A 25,292-nucleotide genomic window follows, 5' to 3' on the forward strand; every position below is an offset into this window, starting at 1 on the left:
AATTTAGCCCAGGACACTTCCTGGAGGCTGCTTCCAGGGCTCCCTTTCAGGACATTTATTTTGGCGTAAACTTTATACTTCACATTAAACTGCAAAATTTAATAAAGGGATGCAGCTCTCCCACCTACTACCATTCAGTAAAAAAACAAATCAGACATGACGGAAGTTCTATGGTTTCTTATTTTCATCCAAAACTAATTTCACATTTACAAGTTACCTGTATGGAATAATACATTGTTTTATTTGGCAAAGTGTCTAAAATAAAAACTGCATATGGTGTACCATAGAATGCAATGAGATTCAATTAGTCACTATGTAATATTGAGAAGAAATGAGGAAAGAAGGATTGCCCGGTATCCAAAAGAATTGCACGTTTGGAAGTTGAATCAACAATTTTTATTGAGCGTAGCAACAAGTACATCAATCCAACGTGTTTTGGGAGAAAGAATTACCCTTTCTTCAGGGCTGTTGCTGCATGCTAATTGACCGAGAGTAAACTCCAAGCCAAAATAATGTTTACGAGGTCATTTGACCATGCAGCAACAACCTTGAAGAAGGAGGAATCCTGGCTTGATGTATTTGTTGCCACTCTCAATAAAAAAAATTTGAATTGACTACCAAATTTGCAATTCTTTTGGATGCTAGGTGCTCCTCCTTTCCTAATTTCTTTTCACTCTTACCTGCGGAAACGACTTTAAGGCCACACCAAAAAGCCATCAGCCCAAGACCAAAGAGGGTTTATGATCACACTCCACTCATCGGGCACATTCCTATCAAAAGAAATCCTTCCAATCTGTCCACATAACCACGCTCCCAGGACCAGCGACCGATTCAGCCAATCCAGCATGGTCTCTAACACATACTAGATACCTTTCAAATCTTCACCAGGAATTATCAGATGAAAAATCAGTGTTTGAATCTAATTGGTTCATATGGGATGCCACAGATTTATTTTTATTTTTTTGAGAGGGGTCTTTTAAGCTGAAAAAGTTTTAATTTCCATTTAACTATTGTAGTTTAAAATTTTAATGGGAGGATTTGATTGGTTACTAATGAAAGTTAAAAAAATTATATAAAAACTTTATTTCAAATGGTAACTCAAGCCAATAACCACATGTAAATACATAGTTAAAGCAGGGTTCCACCCGCGATTCTTTTATTTTATTTTTAAAGTTAGCAGCTACAAACACTGTAGCTGCTGACATTTAATAAGGATACTTACCTGTCCTAGGCGCCCGCAATGTCGGCCCCCCGAGGCCGATTCCTCAATCGTTGCAGCTTCCGGCGCCGCCATGCTCACCAAGGGAAACAGGCACTGCCTGTTTCCTACTGCGCATATGCAAGTCTCACGGCGCTGTATGAATGGGCGGCTGCTCTCTGGGATACACACAGTTCCCTGAAGGCAGCTCACCCCATTTCCAGAAGACACCGCAAGGATGAAGGCCAGCTGCAGACTAGGAAGAGGCAGATTAGGAAGATAGGCATAGCAACCACAATTTCTGGTAAGTAAAACAGTTTTAAAAAAAAAAAAATTCAATTTTGGTGATTTTTTTCTTTTTTTTAGGGTGGACCTCCACTTTAAACACAAGTGGGGGGATTTACTAAGGCTGGTGCACACAGAATCTGGTGCAGCTGTACATAGAAGCCAATCAGCTTCCAGGTTTTATTGTCAAAGCTTAATTGGTCAATCTGAAGTCATAAGCTGATTGGTTACTATGCACAAGTAAATCGACCACATAGACACAAGCACAACAATATAATACAGTGAGGCCTCGTACACACGACCGAGTAACTTGTCGGGCGAGACACATCGTTTTCCTTTGACGAGTTCCTTGTTAGGCTTGTCAAGGAACTCGACAAGCTTGCTTTGCGTACACACGGTCAAGACAAAATCTCCTCGTTCTCAAACGCGGTGATGTACAACACATACATGGCAGGGGACGTTCGATTCCACTGGCACAACCCTTGGGGCTGCTTTTGCTAATCTCATGTTACTGCGAGTTAAGTAAAAGTTTGGTAAGAGACGATTTGCACTTTTCAGTCTGTTACAGCGTGAAAAATGTGTTATCTCCATTACAAATGCTACTTTTACTCCCGTCTCATACTTTATTCTGAGCATGCGCGGGTTTCTTAGCATACACACGCTCAAGTTTCTCGTCGAAAACCAGCCCGATGAGGAACACGACGAGGAAATTGAGACTCCCGTTGAGGAAAAGGAGAACTTGTTCTCTTTTTTGCTCGTCGAGTTCCTCGACAGTTTCCTCGATGAAAAACGTACACACGACCGGTTTCCTCTGCAAAAAAGCTCTCCCACCAAGTTTCTTGATGGATTCTGTCGAGTTACTCGGTCGTGTGTACGAGGCCTGAGTGGTCATTTTCATCTCAGTGCAATGAGGTTTTATTAATTACAGTCACATGGCTGATAATAACATGGATTGAGAGGAAATGTACCTCTTACTTTTTGATCATAAGGATCCTTGTCGTGGTGTGCTGTTTAAAAAAAAATATATTTTTCTGATTACTCAGATTGTAGTGCGATATGGCAACATGAGCTAAGAAGAATTTAGCAGACTCTCTACTACTGTGCTATGTTACATCAACTCTTTGGAATTTTAGAGAATATCACTACATTAGAGATACACACCATGTGCCTTATCTTCCTTGTAAGCCCTCTAAGTACCTCTTTTCCTCCCCATTATTTACAGAGCAGGCACACCCACTATGAGCCTAGTTTTAACTTTCAGCTGGTATATAAGTACTGTTTTAACCCAGATCAATAATTAAACTAGCTGAATTGCAAAAAAACAAATGCAATACGTTTGGCAGTGATCTGTTTGTACATAACTGTCTAGAGTCAATTTTTTATTTTTTTTGGAAAGGTAAGACACAATTTCTTTTCTAAGAGGGGCTGGGTCGTTACATTCGACATTCCAGTACAGAAATCTTCTAGCGGAAGTCATATATCTCGCATTTACATTATTACATTGTTACAGACGCATTGGAGGAGGAACACTGAAGTGCCTTTTCTTTGAGCATTAAATTATTCCATCATGGGGAGAAGAGTCAGAACAACAGTTCAGCAGAATGTTAATAAAGATTAATAACTGAAGAAGAATGTCATTTAACACACCGAGCAGCACATTAAGTAAGATTAGCTTTATCTTACCTCTGCTAGACTTTCTTTGATGCTCAGAGAGCTGTAAACAAGAAGACTTACTCACTCCGTCAGGCAAGCTTTGGAGGGCTATAATGTACTATGGTCCTAATGACCCATCGGAGAACACTAGATCATTAACAGTCCTTCTTTGCTCATTTTCTCATTTCCTTTCCAGACTTCCCTAATTCTTTCCTTCCTTTACCCCTTTCCCCTTCCTGCCTTCCTTCCCTCCTTCTTCTATTTGTTCTCTCTCCCTGATTTCTCCCTTTCTTCATCCATTCCTTTCTAGCCTGCTTCCTTCTTTCCTCTTTCATTCCCTTCATTCATTCCTTTAACAAGGTAAAACCAGATATTTCGCTTTTTTTCTCTTTCCTAGTTTTTCCATTCCTCTTCTCTCCATACACGTCTTCCTTCCTTCCTTCTTTCCTCACACTCTTCTCATTTTCACACATGTGAGCATTATATATATATATATATATATATATATATATATATATATATATATATATATATATATCATCCTTGTCTACCCTTCCTTCCTTTCCTCTACCTACCTTCCTTGCTTAATTTCTCCCTCATATTCTTCCTCTGACCCTTTGCATCAGAGGTCTTCAAACTATGGCCCTCCAGTTGTTCCGAGACTACATTTCCCATCATGCCTAGTCATGTCTGTGAATGTCAGAGTTTTACAATGCCTCATGGGATGTGTAGTTCCACAATCCTTGCTTTACATGGTCGAACATTGTAGAAAGCCAGATCATTTTCTACTTCCTTCCATCTTCCTTCCTACCTCTTGTTTTCTTTCTTCCATCCTTCCTTTATTCTTTCCTTACTCCCTTCGTCTTCCCTCCTCTTATTTTGAAATTCAATCTTTCTCCCAACCCTCCTTCTTCCTTCCTCATACTCTTCCCTTCCTCTATGCTTTTACCCAGGTGAACATTCATTCCTTGTTTCTTCTTTTCTCTCTTTCGCCTTCCATCCTCCCTCCCTAAATCTTCCCTTTCTTCTTTCGTCTTTCATTACCTTAATCCATTACTTCATCCGGGTGAACATTGTAGAAACCAGTGTTAATTTAGTCGACTAAAACAGTTTAGTCGACTAAATGAATACTATTTTAGTCGACTAAAATATGACTAAAACTAAAAGAATTGAGATGACTAAAATATGACTAAAACTAAAATGCCATTTTAGTTAAAAGACTAAGGCCTCGTACACACGTACATCCTCGGCAGGATCCATCAAGAAACTTGGTGGGATAGCTTATTTGAGGAAACCGGTCGTGTGTACGTTTTTCATCGAGGAAACTGTCGAGGAACTCGACGAGCAAAAAAGGTTGTTATTAAATTATGAATTATTAAATTAAAATTGAATGTCATCAGTTAAAGGTTTTTGGACTCTCGGAATGCTTGTTATGGAGCTCCCTTTGGACATTGGGCCAACAAATGCACCACAATAGAGTACACAACATTGTAGAAGATCCATCCTACCCTACAAAGAGTAGAAACGAAAAACAAGACTATGAAAAATAAATATAGGATTACTTGTGCATGTAAGCAAACATGAAAACTAAGAAGATTGTTACAGTTATACACCAAACCATTTGTTTGTAGAAAAAATGGGATTTTTGGTTTTCTTTTCCTATGAATTTATAAAGTCTCAGAATAAATTTTGGAGCGTACATTTAGGGTAAATTTAATTAAAATTAAAATGATCTGTATGCAGCCAGGAACAGGATTATGTTCCCTTATTATTTCCTATTTATAACTTTCAATGCCTCTAGCTTTTTTTGGTTATAAGAATGCACACAGCTGCATGATTTACTTCTACAAGTTGATTATTTATTTTGTTCATTATGTTGGTTCTTCATGTAGTTCTTAGATGTGCACAATGCAATATACTAGATTTTTTAAATCTATATTTGATCAATACCTGTTAGGTTTTCTTATAATTACCTATTATGATAAAAAATGCCTTTGTTCTCATAATCCGTGTATGGCTTAAAGCTGCACTCCAAGCGAACAGCTAAATAAAGAGAAATACGCATACACTGACCTATCTGACATACACTGACCTACATGACATACACTGTCCTACCTGACATACACTGTCCTACCTGACATACACTGACCTACCTGACATACACTATCCTACCTGACATTCACTGACTTACCTGACATACACTGTCCTACCTAACATACACTGACTTACCTGACATACACTGTCCTACCTAACATACACTGACTTACCTGACATACACTGACACACACTGACACGCACTGACCTACCTGACCAGACTTTAGGTGACCGTGACCTCCTCCTGCAGCGCAGCCGTAGTTTGCGGTGTGCCCATCACAGTAGAGTAGACACTCCAGGCAGCCAAAGCCAGGACAGGACAGGAGAGGAGAAGAGAGCCTCCCTCCCAAACGCAGAGTGGGGATCTTCTCATAGTAACACAACATGGTGGGCGCCTTTTAACTCCCGTCTTCTGGAGCCTGCAGCACCTATGATCGATGTCACACGTCCCGCGTTCACGGAATTAGACCAGAAGGTGGGACCTGCTATGTCACTCGGCCGCACACAGGAGTAGATCGGTCCACACTTAGGCTCGGGGCTAATAATAGAATTGTGCAAGCCCGAGACCCAGGGGTTTTTGGGGACCCACTTTGGGCTCCAGCCCCCCTCAGCCCCCTCCCGACGCCACTGGTGAGCTCTCATGAGTGGCTTGCTATAGTGGACACTCTATGGGGGGAGGAGCAGAGAGTGCTGGCAGATGACCTCAAAAGATGACGTATGGGGGTACTCTCTGCAAAACCATTGCTGTTATTTTTTTTTTCAATGATATCCTTTATAGTCACTTTAATGAAATGTCACTGTGTAACATTTCAATTAAGTTTGTTAAAAAAAAAAGTGAACTATGTGATGAGTGGGAAACGACTCATTGGCATTGCAGTGATTTCACTGCATTGCAAGGCACACCAGTCAGGCCTCGTACACACGACCGAGGAACTCGTCATAAATGAAACATCATTTTCCTCAATGAGTTCCTTGTTAGGCTTGTCGAGAATCTTGACAAGCTTTCTTTGCGTACACACTGTCAAGACAAAATCTCGTCGTTCTCAAACGCGGTGACGTACAACACGTACGACGGCACTATAAAGGGGAAGTTCGATTACACTGGCGCCACCCTTGGGGCTGCTTTTGCTAATCTCATGTTACTGCGTGTTAAGTAAAAGTTTGGTGAGAGACGATTCACGCTTTTCAGTCTGTCACAGCGTGACAAATGTGCTATCTCCATTACAAACCCTACTTTTACCGAAGGCGCGCTCCCATCTCATACTTTATTCTGAGCATGCGTGGGTTTCTAAGCATACACACGAACGTGATTCTCGTCTTAAACCAGCCCGACGAGAAACACGACGAGGAAATTGAGACTCCCGACGAGGAAAAAGAGAACTTGTTCTCTTTTTTTCTTGTCGAGTTCCACGGCAGTTTTCTCGATAAAAAACATACACACGACCGTTTTCCTCGGCAAAAAAACTCTGCCACCAAGTTTCTTGATGGATTCTGTCGAGGAAAACGGTCGTGTGTACGAGGCCTCACTGCTTTGTAACACAGTAGCTGGAGTAATGGACACTAAAAGAAGTTGAAAAATACAGACTAAGTGGCCAGATGACCAGGTGATAAAGCAAAAAAAAAAAAAAAAAAAGAAATCAAATGCAGACACCATACTGTATGTAAGAATTTCCAAGCTGCAAAATAATATTTTTTGTTTTTGGGTTTAATACTGATTTAATGGCCTGGGATAGATTTTAACCTGAAACTGGCAACCACTGTGCTCCTCTCTTCCTCCTCATAGGCTTAAACATACCAATTTGTTTCAACAAAGAGGGACTACATCTGAGCACCACAAACCAAAAACGTGATTTCATACATTTTTTATATTTAAAGCAAACTCTCCGATCCATCCATATCTCCATACTTTATTTTCCTGAGAAGTCACTTTAAAAAAAAAACCTCTAGCATTTCTGGCGATGCCATCTTAAGTAAGGGCAGATGATTCATTTACTTCCTGCAATCCATCTGCCCTTAGCTCAGGCATGCAAGAAGGACAGTGTGCTTAGCTGAGAAAACCCCCTTCCCTCCTGAAGACTCCTGGAATGTATGCAGGGCCGGTGCATTGCCATGAAATGCGATTTGCCATGAAATGTGATGGTCCGCCTCCATCACATCCCATTGGCTCACTCCTGTCATGTGACATATAGACACGTCATCAGTCTCAGCTAGGCTATTGGCTATCATAGGGAGAGGATCTCCTCCCCCTGTAATAGCTGCACGGAGCTGTAGTAGTAAATGTAGCTTACTCGCGCACCCAGGGAGGTCAACCCCTGTGCATCTCTTCAAAGGGCTAAGAGAGAGGAGAGGGGGGCAGGCAGATGGGAGGCTGCTCCATTATACAGGCTGCCCATGGTGTGTGTGTGTGCTGCTGGACACACAGCCTGAGAGCAGGAGGAGGGGAGAGGCAGCCTATAGATGTGTGTGCGATCATTGTTTCTATACATTCTAACACCAGCAATGCACTCACTGCAACACAGGCTGCTCCTCACAGAGCTGTGCATATCACACTGGCTTCTCCTTCCTAACAGTATATACCATCTCCGTGCAGCTTCAACTATAATAGGGAGAGGAGATCCTCTCCCTATGATAGCCTAGCTGAGACTGATGACGTTTAAATATGTCACGTGACAGGAGTGAGCCAATGGGATGTGATGGAGGCGGACCATCACATTTCATGGCAAATCACATTTCATGGCAATGCACCGGGACAAGAAGTGGACAGGAGGGACGGCTGCCCTGGGCTCTGTGGTATCATACAAGGTGGGAGGCGGTGCATGTAGAGTGCCTGCCTACAAGCTGACAGGAGTAATGGAAGAAGAGGAATCTTTGTTTGGGTAGAATTTTGCCTTGCAAAGGGAATCTATGCTTGGGGATAAGCATGCAGATTAGTGCTCACATTTCTTTGGAGGAGAGGGAGGGGATTTTTGCTGACACATAATGCTCATATATTCTGTGGAGGCGGGGGATGCCGTTTGGCATCTTTGCCTGGGTGCTAGATGACCTTGTCCTGCCACTGGCTGTATGACATAATTTTGTCCTATGCCAGAAACCAGGAAGTAACTTAGGAAATGTAAAAAAAAAAGTTTAAAATTAAAACAAGTAAATATGTTATACACTATGGGCCAGATCCTCAAAAGGGATACGCCGGCGTATCTACTGATACGCCGTCATATCCCTGTTTCTATCTTTGGAACTGATCCACAGAATCAGTTTCCAAAAGTTAGGCAGAAGATCCGACATGTGTAAGGGACTTACACTGCCGGATCTCAGGATGCAGTACCGCAGCCGCCGCTGGGGGCATTTTGTGTCGTAATGCCGCTTCGGGTATGCAAATTAGCACTTACGGAAATCCACAAAGCTTTTACGCTTCGTTTTTTCTCCGTAAGTATTAAGTTGCATGTGTAAAATTAGGGCTGCTTTTACAAAGTGTAAACTGTTTACACCTTGTAAAAGTAGACCCTTCTTACCCGCGACGCTGTTATTTAAAAAAAAAAAAAATTCCCGCCGTATCTTTTTTTTTTCCCGACACTATTTTTTTGACCCGGCGCGATTCACGAAGCTCGGCGTAACGTAATTTCGCGCTATGCACGTCGGGAAAATGACGTCACGAGCATGCGCAGTACGTCCGGCGCGGGAGCACGCCTAATTTAAATGGGACTCGCCCCCATTTGAATAGGAACGCCTTGCGCCGGCGGAATTTAAGTTACACACCCGAAAATTTCTAGGTAAGTGCTTTGTGGATCGGGCACTTAGGTAGAAATTTTCCGGCAGTGTAACTTAAATGGGAAAAGATAAGTTACGGCGGCTGGCTGTGGATCTGGCCCTATATTACCAAAAGTAATGGGACGCCTGCCTTTTCACACACATGAACTTTAATGGCATCCCAGTCTTAGTCTATAGGGTTCAATATTGAGTTGGCTCACCCTTTGCATCTATAACAGCTTCAACTCTTCTGGGAAGGCTGTCCACAAGGTTTAGGAGTGTGTCTATGGGAATGTTTGACCATTCTTCCAGAAGAGGTCAGGCACTGATGCCAGACGAGAAGGCCTGGCTCGCAGTCTGGTCAAACATTCTCATAGACACACTCCTAAACCTTGTGGACAGCCTTCCCAGAAGAGTTGAAGCTGTTATAGCTGCAAAGAGTGGGCCAACTCAATATTGAACCCTACGAACTAAGACTGGGCTGCCATTAAAGTTCATGTACTGTAAAGGCAGGTGTCCCAAAACTTTTGGTAATATAGTGTACTTTCCTATCTATTTACTAATGCTAGAAGCATGAGGATTAAAACCAGTCAATGTTGATTGAGAGGGTGAAGTTCCAAGTTTGCAACTTTGTATGAAGATGTTGTTTAATGACTTAATTTTTTCCCTGGGCAAAAGTAGTTTGAGATCTGTAAGTCTATGTACAAAAAGAAACGTATAAAGAGAAAACTAAAAACTTGTTCCTGCCTATGAGTGAGCTGAGTTCTACCTGCCGCATAGCGGAAGGAAATATGATTTGCTGACAATTCTTCTTTAATTACATGACTGTTTACTAACTATCCTCATTCTTCACTGTCAAGAACAGATGATGCACAATTAACTTCAGCTGTACGAGTGAACAGACGCCTATAGCATTGTAATCTTCAGATTTGTACCGTCTCGCTGTCTGTTCACTATTTATTTCTTTGTTCATAATCCTTTGTTTACTATTCTCATCTTGTTCTCATTAGCATTTTACTTTAATATTTACTAATTACTCAATTGCCGAGCGCGCCCGTGTCACCAATCTGCCCTCCTCAATCACTGCTGCATTCTGTGGAAGGGTTTTCTAGTTTTCATTATAGACAGATCCTCTTTCAGCTGGTTGAGTCAACTACAATTAGTCACTGATCTAATGCTAGTCCTTAAAGCGACACTAAAAATATCCTTAGGCCCCTTTCACACGGGGCGGATCAGTAATGATCCGCCCCGTGAACCTCCGCTTGCTCAGCGGGGATCGCTCCGTTGATCCCCGCTGAGCCGGCGGATGACAGGGCGGTCCCCGCACACTGTGCAGGGACCGCCCTGTCTTTTCTCCGCTCTCCCCTATGGGGAATCGGATGAACACGGACCGTCTGTCCGTGTTCACCCGATCCGATCCGCCAGACGGATGGAAAAGTAGGTTTTTCCTCCGTCACACTTTGGCGGGTCGGATGTCAGCGGGCATGTCACCACTGACATCCGCGGCTCCATAGAGGAGCACAGAGCGCCCGTTCAGGTCCGCCTAAAAAACTGGCAGGCGGACCTGAACGGGCCGCCCGTGTGAAAGAACCCTTATTCTCCAAAAAATAACCCATACACATTCACTTGGCTGTAATTCTCTTGTGGGTTTGTTCTGCACTCCTGTTACCCCGTTTTCACCAGGCAGCAGGCTGAAGCCCACTGTCGGCTGACGTCACAGAGCCGGTCCAAGATCACGACAATGAAGTCAGGATCCACCCACATGCCTGGAAAGATACCCAGCTCAGCCTCTTAGCAAGCCGCTGAGAGCCTGAGCCAGCCACTCCTGTCCCCTCCACAACCCAGCGCTCCAGAGAGCGTGGCGGGGCAGAACAAAGAGCTACTGACTGAAAGTCACCAGCTCTCTGCTCCGGGAGCCCAGAGCATTAAGGACCTAACCTTCCATTACCTAACAACTAAGGGCGGGCGGGAGGGAGGGACGTTTCTCCTACAATTTCCAGTCTGCAAGTGAAGCCCACTTCACTCCTTCCCTCCACTACTATATCTTCTGCTACTCCCCATCACCCCGTCTGCTCGGCCAATAAGGTCCTAACCTTCCATAACCTAACAACTAAGGGCAGGATGGAGGGACGTTTCTTCTATAATTTCCAGTCTGCAAGTGAAACCCACTTTACTCCTCCCTTCCAATATTATGTCTTCTGCTCCTCCCCATCACCCAGTCTGCTCGACCAATAGGGTCCTAATCTTCCATTACCTAACAACTAAGGGCGGGCGGGAGGGAGGGATGTTTCTCCTACAATTTCCAGTCTGCAAGTGAAGCCCACTTCACTCCTTCCCTCCACTACTATGTCTTCTGCTCCTCCCCATCACCCTGTCTGCTCGGCCAATAAGGCCCTAACCTTCCATAACCAAACAACTAAGGGCGGGAGGGAGGGAAGGACGTTTTTCCTACAATTTTCAGTCTGCAAGTTAAGCCCACTTCACTCTTCCCCTCCACTACTATCTCTTCTTCTCCTCCCAATCACCCCATCTGCTCGGCCAATAAGGTCCCAACCTTTCATAACCTAACAACTAAGGGCTGCAAGAGAGTGGGAAGTTTCTCCTACGATTTCCAGTCTGCAACTGAAGCCCATTTCACTCCTTCCCTCCACTACTATGTCTTCTGCTCCTCCCCATCACCACGTCTGCTTGGCCAGGAAGGTCCTAACCTTCCATAACCTAACAACTATTTGAACCCACTACTCTCTGGTTTTTCTTCCACCTTTTCATGTACGCCCCTCACTTATTCACTTTGTTCAACCTACAGGCATGTCTATACATTCTACACATTGCAGCACCCAAAAAAAGGAAAAAAATGTAATCGGTAAATGTTCTTATTGTACAGAAAACTACTTTTAATAACTTTTACAAAAAACACTTGAGGGAATTAAAATAGTTCGAACTTGAAGCCTTTGTCTTTAAATCTTCTCTTTAATCCACCAGTCAATTTATTACATTGTTCTGGATTGCCGCTATTCATCACATTGTCTTTGTACAACCCAATATACTCGTCTCACAGTGACAGGTTCAGTGTCAAATAAGATGTTAACACCCATTGTTCTTTCAGAACTCCCCACTCAAGAGCTCCTCTAATTCTAGCGGCTACAGATCAACCGCTTCTTAAATGTTGAGAGACAGATGAGTTTGTCTTAATACTCTCCTCAAGTTACCTCGGTGAATCTTGTTTTCAATGCTTCCTTGAGTGGTAATTGGTGTCTCGGCCAATTAAACTGGTGCAGACTAATGGCAGATCAGTGATAAATGCCCACAATAAGATATGTCTCTGTACTGTCTAATAATCCAAAGATAACAGGCAAAAAAAGGGGACATTTTGAGCGTTGGACAGGCTTGCCATGATAGAGTTGCGGCTAAATTCATGCCGCTTCCAGTGACAGGTTGACTTAAGAATGTTCCTTTTGCCTTTTATAAAAAAAAAGAAGAGGAAAAATGAATATAATGCATATTCCTGACAACTTTTTTTACTGCCCGGGGCAAACTTTAAAATTAAACATATTCCTCCAAAAAAAAAAAAGGGAAGTTTCTTTACATTATCTCTTGTTACAAGAATATTCTACATGGTTTGAAATGCCCAGAACTAAAAGAAATTAACCACTTGCCTACCTGGCATTCTAACCCCCTTTCTGCCCAGGCCAATTTTTTGGTTTAGTAAGGATTCATTTACACTTGCTTCAAAACAAGGCTTCATGGGGCTTCAGTGGGGCTTCAAGCGAGCTTTGCTATAGACTTCTATGGAGGCTTTGAAGACGTTTTGAAGCACCACTAAAGCTACATGGGGTATCATTTTTGAAACAAAGCCAAAGCAAAGCAACAGCACGGTGTAAACAGAACTGTAAGCTAACCATTTTATTTAGTGACAGGTACTTTGACTGGCATTCAGAGTACTTTAACAAGTGTTGAAGCCAAAGCAAGTGTAAATGAGCCCTTAGGGCTTTAATGCACATTCAAACTCCTACTGCTTCAACAAGCTTTTATGATGTGTTTTTGATGCTTCGTGGTGCTTTGGTGGTGCTTCGATTAAGCTTTGGTGGAGCTAATTTGAAGCTTTGTTGAAGCTTGGCAGATTTTTTCAAAATTGTCGCTATATTTTTGTTTATAGCGCAAAAACTAAAAACAGCAGAGGTGATCAAATACCACCAAAAGAAATCTCTATTTGTGGGGAAAAAAGGACGCCAATTTTGTTTGGGAGCCACGTCGCACGACCGCGCAATTGTCAGTTAAAGCGAAGCAGTGCCGAATCGCAAAAAGTGCTCTGGTCTTTGACCAGCAATATGGTCCGGGGGTTAAGTAGTTAAATTCTTCAGATAGAAAAAAATCCAATGGGAAATTCCAATCGTCTGTGTGAGAAAAATCCACGCATGCTCAGAATCAAGTCGACGCATTGAACTTCATTTTTCTCGGCTCATCGTAGTGTTTTACGTCACCGCATTTTTGGACAGTCGGAATTTAGTCTGACAGTGTGTATGCAAGACAGCTTGAACGGAATTCCGATGAAATAATCCATCGGATTTTAGATCATCGGATACTCCGATCGTGTGTACACGGTATAAGGGTTCCCCAAGAACTGAAAGCTTTTTCAGGGGTTCTTCAGGAAAAAAAAATGGAGAATGGCTGGTCTAAGCTATATCATTCAGTTTTTAGATGGGCACATTATTTGTCAAAAAGAACGTCATGTTTTATCTCTACCGTTATTTAATTGTGTTCTTCTGCTAACATAACACAAGCTGTTATGCTGCCAACACACACTGCACTTCACCTCCACGCTGAGTGTGAAGACTTGAGAAAATCAACTTTATTTCAGCAAAAAGGGAAATTGTTGCCGCTGTAGACTTGGATTGGAACATATGTTGTAACAGTTCTGTGTTATAAACATACAACCGCAAGACGTTTTAGAATTGTTTCTGCTTTTAAAGGGGAGGAAAATTGAAATGACGAGTTCTCATTAGAATCAAATACTTGTGAGATGTTCTGATCTCCATGGAATATTTTGCTATGGTACAAGGGTCCACTTGGTCCACAGCAAAAAAAAAAAAAAAATACCGTTAGCCTTTTTCTTGTTCTTAAATTACAGAGAGCAATACAATGCCTTGAAAAAGTATTCATACCCCTTTAAATTTTCCACATTTTGTCATGTTACAACCAAAAACGTAAATTTATTTTATTGGGATTTTATGTGATAGACCAACACAAAGTGGCACATAATTGTGAAGTGGAAGGAAAATGATAAATAGTTTATAATTTTTTTCACAAATAACTATGTGAAAAGTGTGGCGTGCATTTGTATAGCGCCCCCCGGAGTCAATACTTTGTAGAACCCCCCTTTCACTGCAATTACAGCTGCAAGTATTTTTAGGGATGTCTCTACCAGCTTTGCACATCTAGAGAGGGAAATTTTTCGCGCATTCTTCTTTGCAAAATAGCTCAAGCTCTGTAAGATTGGATGGAGAGCGTCTGTGAACATAGCTCCATAGCAAACAAATAAGAACTTGTTCTTTTTTTTCCCGCCGCGATTCTCTGCGGAGTTTTGCTCGGCAGTTTTCCTATGGGAAACACTGCGAGGGAGCATACACATGGTCAGTTTTCCCGACCAAAGCTGTCATGGCAGTTTTCATGTCGGGAAACCCGGCCGTGTGTACACGGGGAAAACCAACCAACCGCAGGTTCTCGGGTTTTCACGGCAGACTTTTGACTGCCGGGAAAAACCGATCGTGTGTACGAGGCATAAGACTGGGATGCCCCTATTCATGTGCATGTAAAGACAGGTGTCCCAGTACTTTTGACAATATAGTATATATATATATATATATATATATATATATATATATATATATATATATATATATATATATATATATATATATACATATACACGCACATTATATAATACATTTTACAAAATCAGTTTAGAAATAAAACTGTTTATCTTTAAAGGGGTTGTAAAGGTAAACAAAATGTTTTCCTAAATATCTTCCTTTACCTTAATGCAGTCCTCCTTCACTTACCTCATCCTTCCATTTTGCTTTTAAATGTCCTTATTTCTTCTGAGAAATCCTCACTTCCTGTTCTTCTGTCTGTAACTCCACGCAGTAATGTGAGGCTTTCTCCCTGGTGTGGAGTGTCGTGCTCGCCCCCTCCCTTGGACCAGGGCTGTCTTAACGAGAGGGCACACCTGGGCAATGCCCAGGGGCCCCAGCTGCACGTGGGGCCCCTGCATTTTTTCCAAAGCAGCTGGTCTTCGAGCTCACGCTGCCCCAAAATTGGGGGCCCGATGGTGACACTGAGAGTGATGGATACACAGGGGAGGCAAGATGGTAGCGGTGCAGAGGGGCCATAGTGATGGGGAGGCATCAATCTAGCAGGTATATTATATGCACCGGACAGCTTTGTTACTTTATGTATGTAGTGTTTTCCCCACTGTTTCTTTGCTGTACAAAATGATTGTTCATGTAGTTAATGCGGAGCTCCACCCAAAAGGGGAAGCTCCGCTTGTCTGCCTCCTACATTCTTGATATCTGTTTACCCGCACTGTCTCCATTGTAGGGGCCCCATAGCATTACTTTGCCCAGGGGCCCATGATGCTATTAAGACGGCCCTGTCTTGGACTACGGGAGAGTCAGAACGCTGCAGGTAGAGAAAGGAGCTTAGTGGGCATCCTAACTCTCCTGTAGTCCAAGGGAGGGGGTGAGCACGACACTCCACACCAGGGAGAAAGCCTTGCATTACTGTGTAGAGTTACAGACAGAAGAACAGCAAGTGAGGATTTCTCAGAAGAAATAAGGACATTTAAAAGCAAAATGGAAGGATGAGGTAAGTGAAGGAGGACTGCACTAAGGTAAAGGAAGCTACTTAGGAAAAAAAAATTGTACCTTTACAACCCCTTTAACTATTTATTTGGCAATGTTTTTAGTATCTCATTAAACTTTTTGTTCATCTTTTGAAGCAGACATCTCACCCAGAAACAAACAGTAATACATCACAATCAATTTAAAAATTTGACAAATTGTTATTGTCGACCTTCTTGGCCGCAAAAACGTGCAAATGCTGGTCGCTCAGATCAAACCATTTTTATCCTACCATTATGTTTGCTGACATTTTTGTTCCCAACAATATAATGATTACAGTTTGTTTGTGTATATAACATCAAGAGACCTCACTTTGAAGTTTGATTATTCCTACAGGGAACATATTTGAATTCATTAATAATTCTATTATTGTCTATAATTATAGATCACGACTAAATTACATATTTCTTAAAATAACAAGTAGTCATTTAGGATTGAGAACTCATGTATAATTCCTAGGTATCTCTGGACAGCCATAGCACAGTGGTTACCTTTGTACAAATGTGTTTCCTGCACATAAATGCAGTTATGTAGGTAGGTATAAATATTTATGACTAGTAACGTAAAAGGGAACATCCAATTTACTGACACCGAGCATCTCTTTCAGAGAATGTTGCTGAGATAGGAATGTCCCAACATGCACCACAAACCTCTGATTAGTCCTGATTGCCCTCACCATGGTTGTTACAGTAGAGGAGCATCAAAAATGTATAGATTATTGCATATAAATAAATAGAATGTGAAAGAAATGTTCAACTTATAAATACAAAAATCTGGCGCAGAGAAAGTACACAGTTATTTGATCAATTTCATTTTAGATCTTTTTTTAAAGCTAATTTCTGGGCATTCATAAAAAAACAACAGCTGGCAGTTTGGTCCTCTTCTCTCCAGGACTGGAATGTGGGCGGCACCCTACATCATCATGTACAGTACAGACCAAAAGTTTGGACACACCTTCTCATTCAAAGAGTTTTCTTTATTTTCATGACTATGAAAATTGTAGATTCACACTGAAGGCATCAAAACTATGAATGAACACATGTGGAATTATACATAACAAAAAAGTGTGAAACAACTGAAAATATATTTCATATTCTAGGTTCTTCAAAGTAGCCACCTTTTGCTTTGATTACTGCTTGGCACACTCTTGGCATTCTCTTGATGAGCTTCAAGAGGTAGTCACCTGGCGCAGCACCCCATCACTCTCCTTCTTGGTCAAATAGCCCTTACACAGCCTGGAGGTGTGTTTGGGGTCATTGTCCTGTTGAAAAATAAATGATGGTCCAACTAAACGCAAACCGGATGGAATAGCATGCCGCTGCAAGATGCTGTGGTAGCCATGTTGGTTCAGTATGCCTTCAGTTTTGAATAAATCCCCAACAGTGTCACCAGCAAAGCACCCCCACACCATCACACCTCCTCCTCCATGCTTCACGGTGGGAACCAGGCATGTAGAGTCCATCCGTTCACCTTTTCTGCATCGCACAAAGACACGGGGGTTGGAACCAAAGATCTCAAGTTTGGACTCATCAGACCAAAGCACAGATTTCCACTGGTCTAATGTCCATTCCTTGTGTTCTTTAGCCCAAACAAGTCTCTTCTGCTTGTTGCCTTTCTTTAGCAGTGGTTTCCTAGCAGTTATTCTACCATAAAGGCCTGATTCACACAGTCTCCTCTTAAGGCCTCGTACACACGACGGGACATGTCCGATGAAAACGGTCCGCGGACCGTTTTCATTGGACATGTCCGCTGGCGGATTTTCGTCTGATGGCTGTACACACCATTAGACCAAATTTCCCGCGGACAGTGAACGCGGTGATGTGGCCGCGCCGTCGCCGCGACGATGACGCAGCGACGTGCGCGACCCTGGAAGGTCAATGCTTCCACGCATGCGTCGAATCACTTTGACGCATGCGAGGGCTTTCGGCCGAGCGGACATGTCCGGTGACTCGTAGAGACGACCGAACATGTCCGACGGACAGGCTTCCAGCGGACATGTTTCTTAGCATGCTAAGAAACATTTGTCCGCTGGAAACCTGTCCGATCCGCCGGAAAATTGATCTTTAAGGAAGCCTATAAGACCGCCAACTAATCTTTGCAATGCGTAAACTGTTGCCGCTATATAAATCCTGTATAATAATAATAATTTTTTAGTCTTGACCATGATAATAAAAAATAAAAAACTATATACACAAACAATATGCATTCCTTTTTAAAAGTGAAAACATTAGTGGTTATAGTAGAATGTCAGCAATAATCCACCCCACCCTGCCAGTATGCTTGCAGACTTACCAGAACAGAGAGACGTGTCTTGGATGCAAATATATCTGGAGTCTGCTCACTAGTCATATAAAGGAAAATAAATGCAAAGTTCACATGTTCTTATTCTTAAGTATGTTTTTAGGAGAAATACATATATAAAGACTTACACAACCCTAAAAAAAAAACAAGGCCTTTTATTTTGCCAAAACTCTTAAACTCAACTTCATAAAAGCCACATCAATGCATACATAGGGCCGGATTCAGAAAGAATCGCTTTTTTTTTTTTTATGTCGTTTGCGTTCGGCTTTTTCCGGTGGAAAGTTACCCCTGCTATAGGAGGGGTAAGTGCGGCGTATCCTATGTTAAGTATGGCCGTCGTTCCCGAGCCGAGTTTTAAATTTGTTTACGTCATTTGCGTAAGTCGTTCGCGAATATGGCCGGACGTAATTTATGTTAACGTCGAAACCAATGACGTCCTTGCGACGTCATTTGGAGCAATGCACGCTGGGAAAATTTGCGGACGGCGCATGCGCTGTTCGATAGGCGCGAGGATGCGCCTGATTTAAATTCTACACGCCCCCTAGCCGCAAAATTTGAATTCCGCCGGGGGATTTACGATACGCCGCCGCAACTTTAGAGGCAAGTGCTTTCTGAATAAAGCACTTGCCTCAAAAACTTGCGGCGGCATAACGTAAATCAGAAGATCCGCTGACCTATCTGAATCTGGCCCATTGTCTTTTAGCAGAGTTTAGGAGCTGCTGCGGAATGCAGACGAAACGCGTTCAGGATAGGAACGTTTCGACCGCCGCAAACCACAGCGAAATAGAAGATATGGCTATGTGGATTTTCACTTGGGGTTTTGCAACATTTTGACTTCCGGTGACATTCTTAAAGGCTCTTTCTTTGCCAGCCCACCCCATTTCTTGCATCCAATCTTTCATATTAGTATCATCAGACACTTCTCCTATAGGGAGACTGACAGAGAGTCAACGTTAGAGAAAAGTAGCAAATTGTAGGGCTAGACTTTTTATAAGAAGGTCTGTTTAAAAAAATGTTTTGAACTAATGTCGCACACATTTGTATAAATTTGACAGATTTTATCTGTATTTTCTGTAGTAGATTAACTCCCATGATGATCATCAACTCCATCAAGGGGCCAAAATGCAGTATATTTTCTCATTGAGGTATTTCAGACAACTATACTACCTTTTTTGCCACTACATAGAGCTGATGTTTATAGGAAGTAACCTATTACAGAAAAAATATGGGGAAATTTCATCCAGCCTGCATGAATATGTATGACATTTGTCCAACAAATGTCTTATAAATAGACTCCAAAGGGTTAATATAGCTTTATGTACAAGGACCTACTTTTGTGCCACCATTAATCTATTGAGATATGTTATGGATTAAAAATATATTCAAAGCAGAATCAATGCATATTTCCCATAGTTGCCAACATTTGAAAAAAAATTCCAGGGACACTTTGCAGCACAGCTATTAATTAATTACCACACTCACTTCCCCGAAGCTCCACCCACTCCGCAGTATGTACAGGAGAGGAGGAGTGCAGAGGGTATGATGGGGCAGTATGTACAGGAGAGGAGGAGGAGGAGTGCAGAGGGTATGCTGGGGCAGTATGTACAGGAGAGGAGGAGTGCAGAGGGTATGATGGGGCAGTATGTACAGGAGAGGAGGAGGAGGAGTGCAAAGGGTATGCTGGGGCAGTATGTACAGGAGAGGAGGAGGAGTGCAGAGGGTATGCTGGGGCAGTATGTACAGGAGAGGAGGAGGAGTGCAGAGGGTATGATGGGGGCAGTATGTACAGGAGGAGGAGTGCAGAGGGTATGCTGGGGCAGTATGTACAGGAGAGGAGGAGTGCAGAGGGTATGATGGGGGCAGTATGTACAGGAGGAGGAGTGCAGAGGGTATGCTGGGGCAGTATGTACAGGAGAGGAGGAGTGCAGAGGGTATGATGGGGCAGTATGTACAGGAGAGGAGGAGGAGTGCAGAGGGTATGCTGGGGCAGTATGTACAGGAGAGGAGGAGGAGTGCAGAGGGTATGATGGGGACAGTATGTACAGGAGAGGAGGAGGAGTGCAGAGGGTATGATGGGCACAGTTAGTACAGGAGAGGAGGAGGAGTGCAGAGGGTATGATGGGGCAGTATGTACAGGAGAGGAGGAGGAGTGCAGAGGGTATGCTGGGGGCAGTATGTACAGGAGAGGAGGAGGAGTGCAGAGGGTATGATGGGGCAGTATGTACAGGAGAGGAGGAGGAGTGCAGAGGGTATGATGGGGGCAGTATGTACAGGAGAGGAGGAGGAGTGCAGAGGGTATGCTGGGGGCAGTATGTACAGGAGAGGAGGAGGAGTGCAGAGGGTATGATGGGGCAGTATGTACAGGAGAGGAGGAGGAGTGCAGAGGGTATGATGGGGCAGTATGTACAGGAGAGGAGGAGGAGTGCAGAGGGTATGATGGGGGCAGTATGTACAGGAGAGGAGGAGGAGTGCAGAGGGTATGATGGGGGCAGTATGTACAGGAGAGGAGGAGGAGTGCAGAGGGTATGATGGGGGCAGTGTGTACAGGAGAGGAGGAGGAGTGCAGAGGGTATGCTGGGGCAGTATGTACAGGAGAGGAGGAGTGCAGAGGGTATGATGGGCACAGTTAGTACAGGAGAGGAGGTTGGAGGGTATGGCGGTGGCAGTATGGGGAGGGATTTCTTGTGGTGTCTATGGGGTAATCAGGAAGTCATGTTGGGAAGATAAGGGAAGGAAAGTGACCATAGAATGATGTCCCTCAGCAGGGGGGGGGGGGGGTATTTCGCTCGGAGTGATGTCTGTATGATGTGATCTGGGGGTGATGCAACCTGGGGGCAGTATGTACAGGAGAGAGGGACTGAGAAGTGGTCAGACAGCGATAATGGTCAGATATAATAAAAAAAAACTCATCCACTAAAAACATTTAAAACAATGAATCCTACAACAGTACTAGATGTAAGTACAGATCTATGTAATCCAGTTTATAGCACTCTGTATCCAATCCAATTGCTCAGACTAGATAATGTGGAGTCATTTATAGCCATTCATGTAACCTGTGTGTGTATGTGGTGAGTTCACACCTCTGATTGTACATGTATACAGGTTCTGAGTCTGTACAATCAGAAGTGTGAACTCACCACTTACACACACAGGTTACATGAATGACTGCACATTATCTAGTCTGAGCAATTGGATTGGATGATGTTTGCACAGAGTGTTCCTGCTTAGAAGTGATTTGTCAAAATGTGTTTGGGCTGCAGACCTCATCCCTCCCTCCCTCCCCCACACTCCCTCCCCTCCCCCACACTCAAACTCACTATCTCCCCCGATTCTTCTCCTAAGAAAAAATCTCCTTGAAAGTGTGTACTACTATCCACCCTAGGAAACTTCCCACAGAAAAGTTCAGCTCACTCACCTCCTCCCTTCCTCTGGCCAGCCGACAGGAGCTACAGTGAGCTCCGCCTCCCAGGTCTCCCAGCACACCGCGCTGCTGATTGGAGGGGGAGGCTGAGTCAGAGATAACAAGGATCCGCACAGCACGAGACTGGAAGGAGGGGAGGGGACAGAAAGGAGCTTTGCATCCCAAACACACACCGCAGGCTCAGGTCCCTGCTGAGACCCAGAAGCCGCACCTGCCTTCCCCAATAGCCGGGACAAGTCCCGGCAGGCTAAATTAGCTGGGACTAGGTCCCAAATAACGGGACTGTCCCTTTAAAAACGGGACAGTTGGCAAGTATGATTTCCTGTCCTAGCTGATGTAAAAGCATCTATATAGGTTTGTCTAATTAGAATGTGTGGAGCAAGCAGGAAATCATAAGCACATAAAGACTGGATTTAGTCTCCTTATTGTAAGCCTGCTGTAGGGGCAGCCAAGTGTGAATAATGCCAAAGTCACAGTATCAACACCAGGATTGCCAGCTGTCAAAAATATGCTTTACTCCTCTGTCACATAAAATAAATAATATCCAGAAGACAATGGTGTTGGGAGGCTGGAAAATATATCTTAGTAGTATGTAAGAAGAGTATAATTTATAACAGGCACACCAAGCTTATATGAATATTAATCAATAATCAAACACTCTGTAGGTTAAAATGCATATAAAAGATTATAGGGCCAGATTCACGTAGAATCGCCCTATGCTGCGGCGGCGTAACGTATTACATTTACGTTACACCGCCGCAAGTTTTCAGCGTAAGTGCTTGATTCACAAAGCACTTGCCTGTAAACTTGCGGCGGTGTAGCGTAAATCCGCCCGGCACAAGCCCGCCTAATTCAAATGGGGCGGGACCATTTAAATTAGGCGCGTTCCCGCGCCGAACGTACTGCGCATGCTCCGTTCCTAAAATTTTCCGACGTGCATTGCGCTAAATGACGTCGCAAGGATGTCATTGGTTTCGACGTTAACGTAAATGGCATCCAGTGCCATTCACGGACGACTTACGCAAACGACATGAAATTTCAAATTTCGATGCGGGAACGACGGCCATACTTAACATTGGCTAGACCACCTAGAGGGCAGCTTTAGTTTTACGCGGCATTTCTCTACGGAAACGACGTGAATTTACAGCGACGGGCAAAGCGGACGTTCGTGAATCGGCGTAACTAGTCATTTGCATATTCTACGCCGACCGCAATGGAATCGCCACCTAGCGGCCGGCCTAGAATTGCAGCCTAAGATCCGACGGTGTAAGTCACTTACACCTGTCGGATCTTAGGGCTATCTATGAGTAACCTGATTCTATGAATCAGGCGCATAGATACGACAATCGTATCTCAGAGATACGACGGCGTATCAGGAGATCTCTTTTGTGAATCTGGCCCTTAATGACTACACTAGACACGTCCACACTGAAATTGTTTATTTTGGAATTTCGGTTTCGAACAAAAAATATATTTATTTAGTTACTCTCGAAATTCATTTTTATTTATTTTGTTTAATTAAAAAATGCATTCGTCCGAAAATCCGAATTAAAGGGGTTGTAAAGGTTTTTTGGGTTTTTTTTTCTAAATAGGTTCCTTTAAGCTAGTGCATTGTTGGTTCACTTACCTTTTCCTTTGATTTTCCTTCTAAATGTTTTTTCTTTCTTTGTCTGAATTTCTCACTTCCTGTTCCTCCTCAGTAAACTTACCCCCATCATCCGAGCCGTTCTGGCTGTGGGGTTAGTCAGTCAGAACAGCTTACTGAGGAGGAACAGAAAGTGAGAAATTCAGACAAAGAAAAAAACATTTAGAAGTGAAAGCGACGGAAAAGGTAAGTGAACCAACAATGCACTAGCTTAATGCACTAGCTTACAGGAACCTATTTAGAAAATAAAAAACAACCCCTTTAAGGTCGAATCTGTCAATTGAAGGCTTATGGTGTCTGTTGAATGTTCTAAGAAGATTCGACGAAGCAGCTAAAAGATTCGATGCCACAATCGTACATTTCCGGTCAAATGCTCCGCCCACAAGCTATAGTGGAATTCTAATGTTGTATGACTAGTAATATTTATATTTATAATTTATTATTACTAGTCAATCAACATTAGCATTCTTCTATAGCCTATGGGTGGAGCATTTGACCATAAATGTCCGCTCGTGGCGATCGTATGTTCTTAGCTGCTTCGTCGAATCTTCGTGTCTCTATAATGTCGAATCTTTCCTCTCCACGACGAATAGTCTTGGACTAATAGAGTCAGGTTAGGCACATTCAACCGCAGATTCGATAGACACAGATCGCTATTGTCACAGTCATGTCAAATCTTCTATCTATATGGATCTGTTGTCACAACAAAATTAAAATAAAGCATTTTTTATGTCGGATCTTTCGGGTTTTCATATTCTGTGCGTTCATTATGGTTTGTTAAAATGAACACGAAAATCCCTGAAATTCGGGTGAAAATGCATTCGGACGAAAACGAATGCACATGTCTAGTCTACACTAGTGGTGGTTAACTTTCTTGATATGGTTCGCCTTAAGTGCAGCCCTCAACATCACCAAAGAGCCACACATAAAATTCAGTGTCAGAGACAGCAGCAGAGACGGCCCGTCCATTAGGTCACAATGGACACAAGCCAGGTCACATCAGGTCTTAAGCCAGAGTCAGCAACATGGGTTGAGGAACATGCAGGGTCAACAATTTGGGTTGGGATACGGATATACACTGGATCAGGTAACAAGCAATCGGAGCTGACGACCACTCATCAATCCTGTATAGCTTTAAATAGGCCCCCTGGGCGCCAAAGTCCAGCAAACATGCACATGCTTATGTAGATGTGCGGAGGTTCCTAATAACGTGCACAGTTCTACATATGGGCCATTTTACATGCATGCACATTCTTTTGAGCACAGGATTGACCATGGTTTTACCCTTATTGCTGTCCTGGTGAAAGTTCAACATTTTCCTTGTTATCAGACAATAAGCACCACTCTCCAAAAAAAGCATTATAGCTTTCAATACACTTAAATATTATGTTTTTTGTAAAATGAAAATACCAAAAGAATAAGAAACCAACAGCAAACAGATGCTAAAGAAAATACATATATCTAGCTACCTTCAGAAACCCAGGCATCTTATCCTTCACAGCTCTTCTAAGTACTTTCCCTTCAATTTCTTCAGTTCTAATATCGCCCCACAATAATGCGGCCAGCAGTGGAGCAATGTAAGTCAAAGACATGATCCAGATGAGGAGAATATGCTCAAACAGTTTTCATGTCTTTATTCAGAAAGTTTACTGCCCAAGATGAAAAAAAAAGGCATAAAAGGCCCTACTCTGAACTTCAGCTGAAGAAAGCATCACGGCCAGGGCTTGGGAATTCTTTATAGTTCATTGGACCATGCATCAACTCTGCCTGGTTGGGTTTTATGTTTGCTCAAGGTTAAAGAAAGAGCTGTGTTGATGATTTCATTAAGGTTCTTTGGAACTTTTAACATAACATTTGACAATATAAAAAGCTGATAATTATTTAATTACACATCAAGGTTGAGTTACCAAAGTCAAATAGACAGTTATATTTGCAAGGGACGTTGCATAGTGCAAGGGAATTTGCCCCAGAGTGACTGTAATTTTTACAAAGCATACCCAATCACTTTCAAGGAAAATAAAAAAAACAGTATTGTTGCTTGCACATGATTGG

The 25,292-nt window shown here is 42.9% G+C and overlaps 1 protein-coding gene across 13 annotated transcripts in view; it reads left to right on the forward strand.

Moving 5' to 3' along the window:
* PTPRT (protein tyrosine phosphatase receptor type T) overlaps nucleotides 1-25,292 on the forward strand; it is a 474,386-nt gene that overhangs the window by 150,123 nt on the left and 298,971 nt on the right. The window lies entirely within an intron of this gene.

This window comes from Rana temporaria, chromosome 12 (assembly GCF_905171775.1).
Source record: "Rana temporaria chromosome 12, aRanTem1.1, whole genome shotgun sequence".
In the NCBI taxonomy this organism is placed as follows: domain Eukaryota; kingdom Metazoa; phylum Chordata; class Amphibia; order Anura; family Ranidae; genus Rana; species Rana temporaria.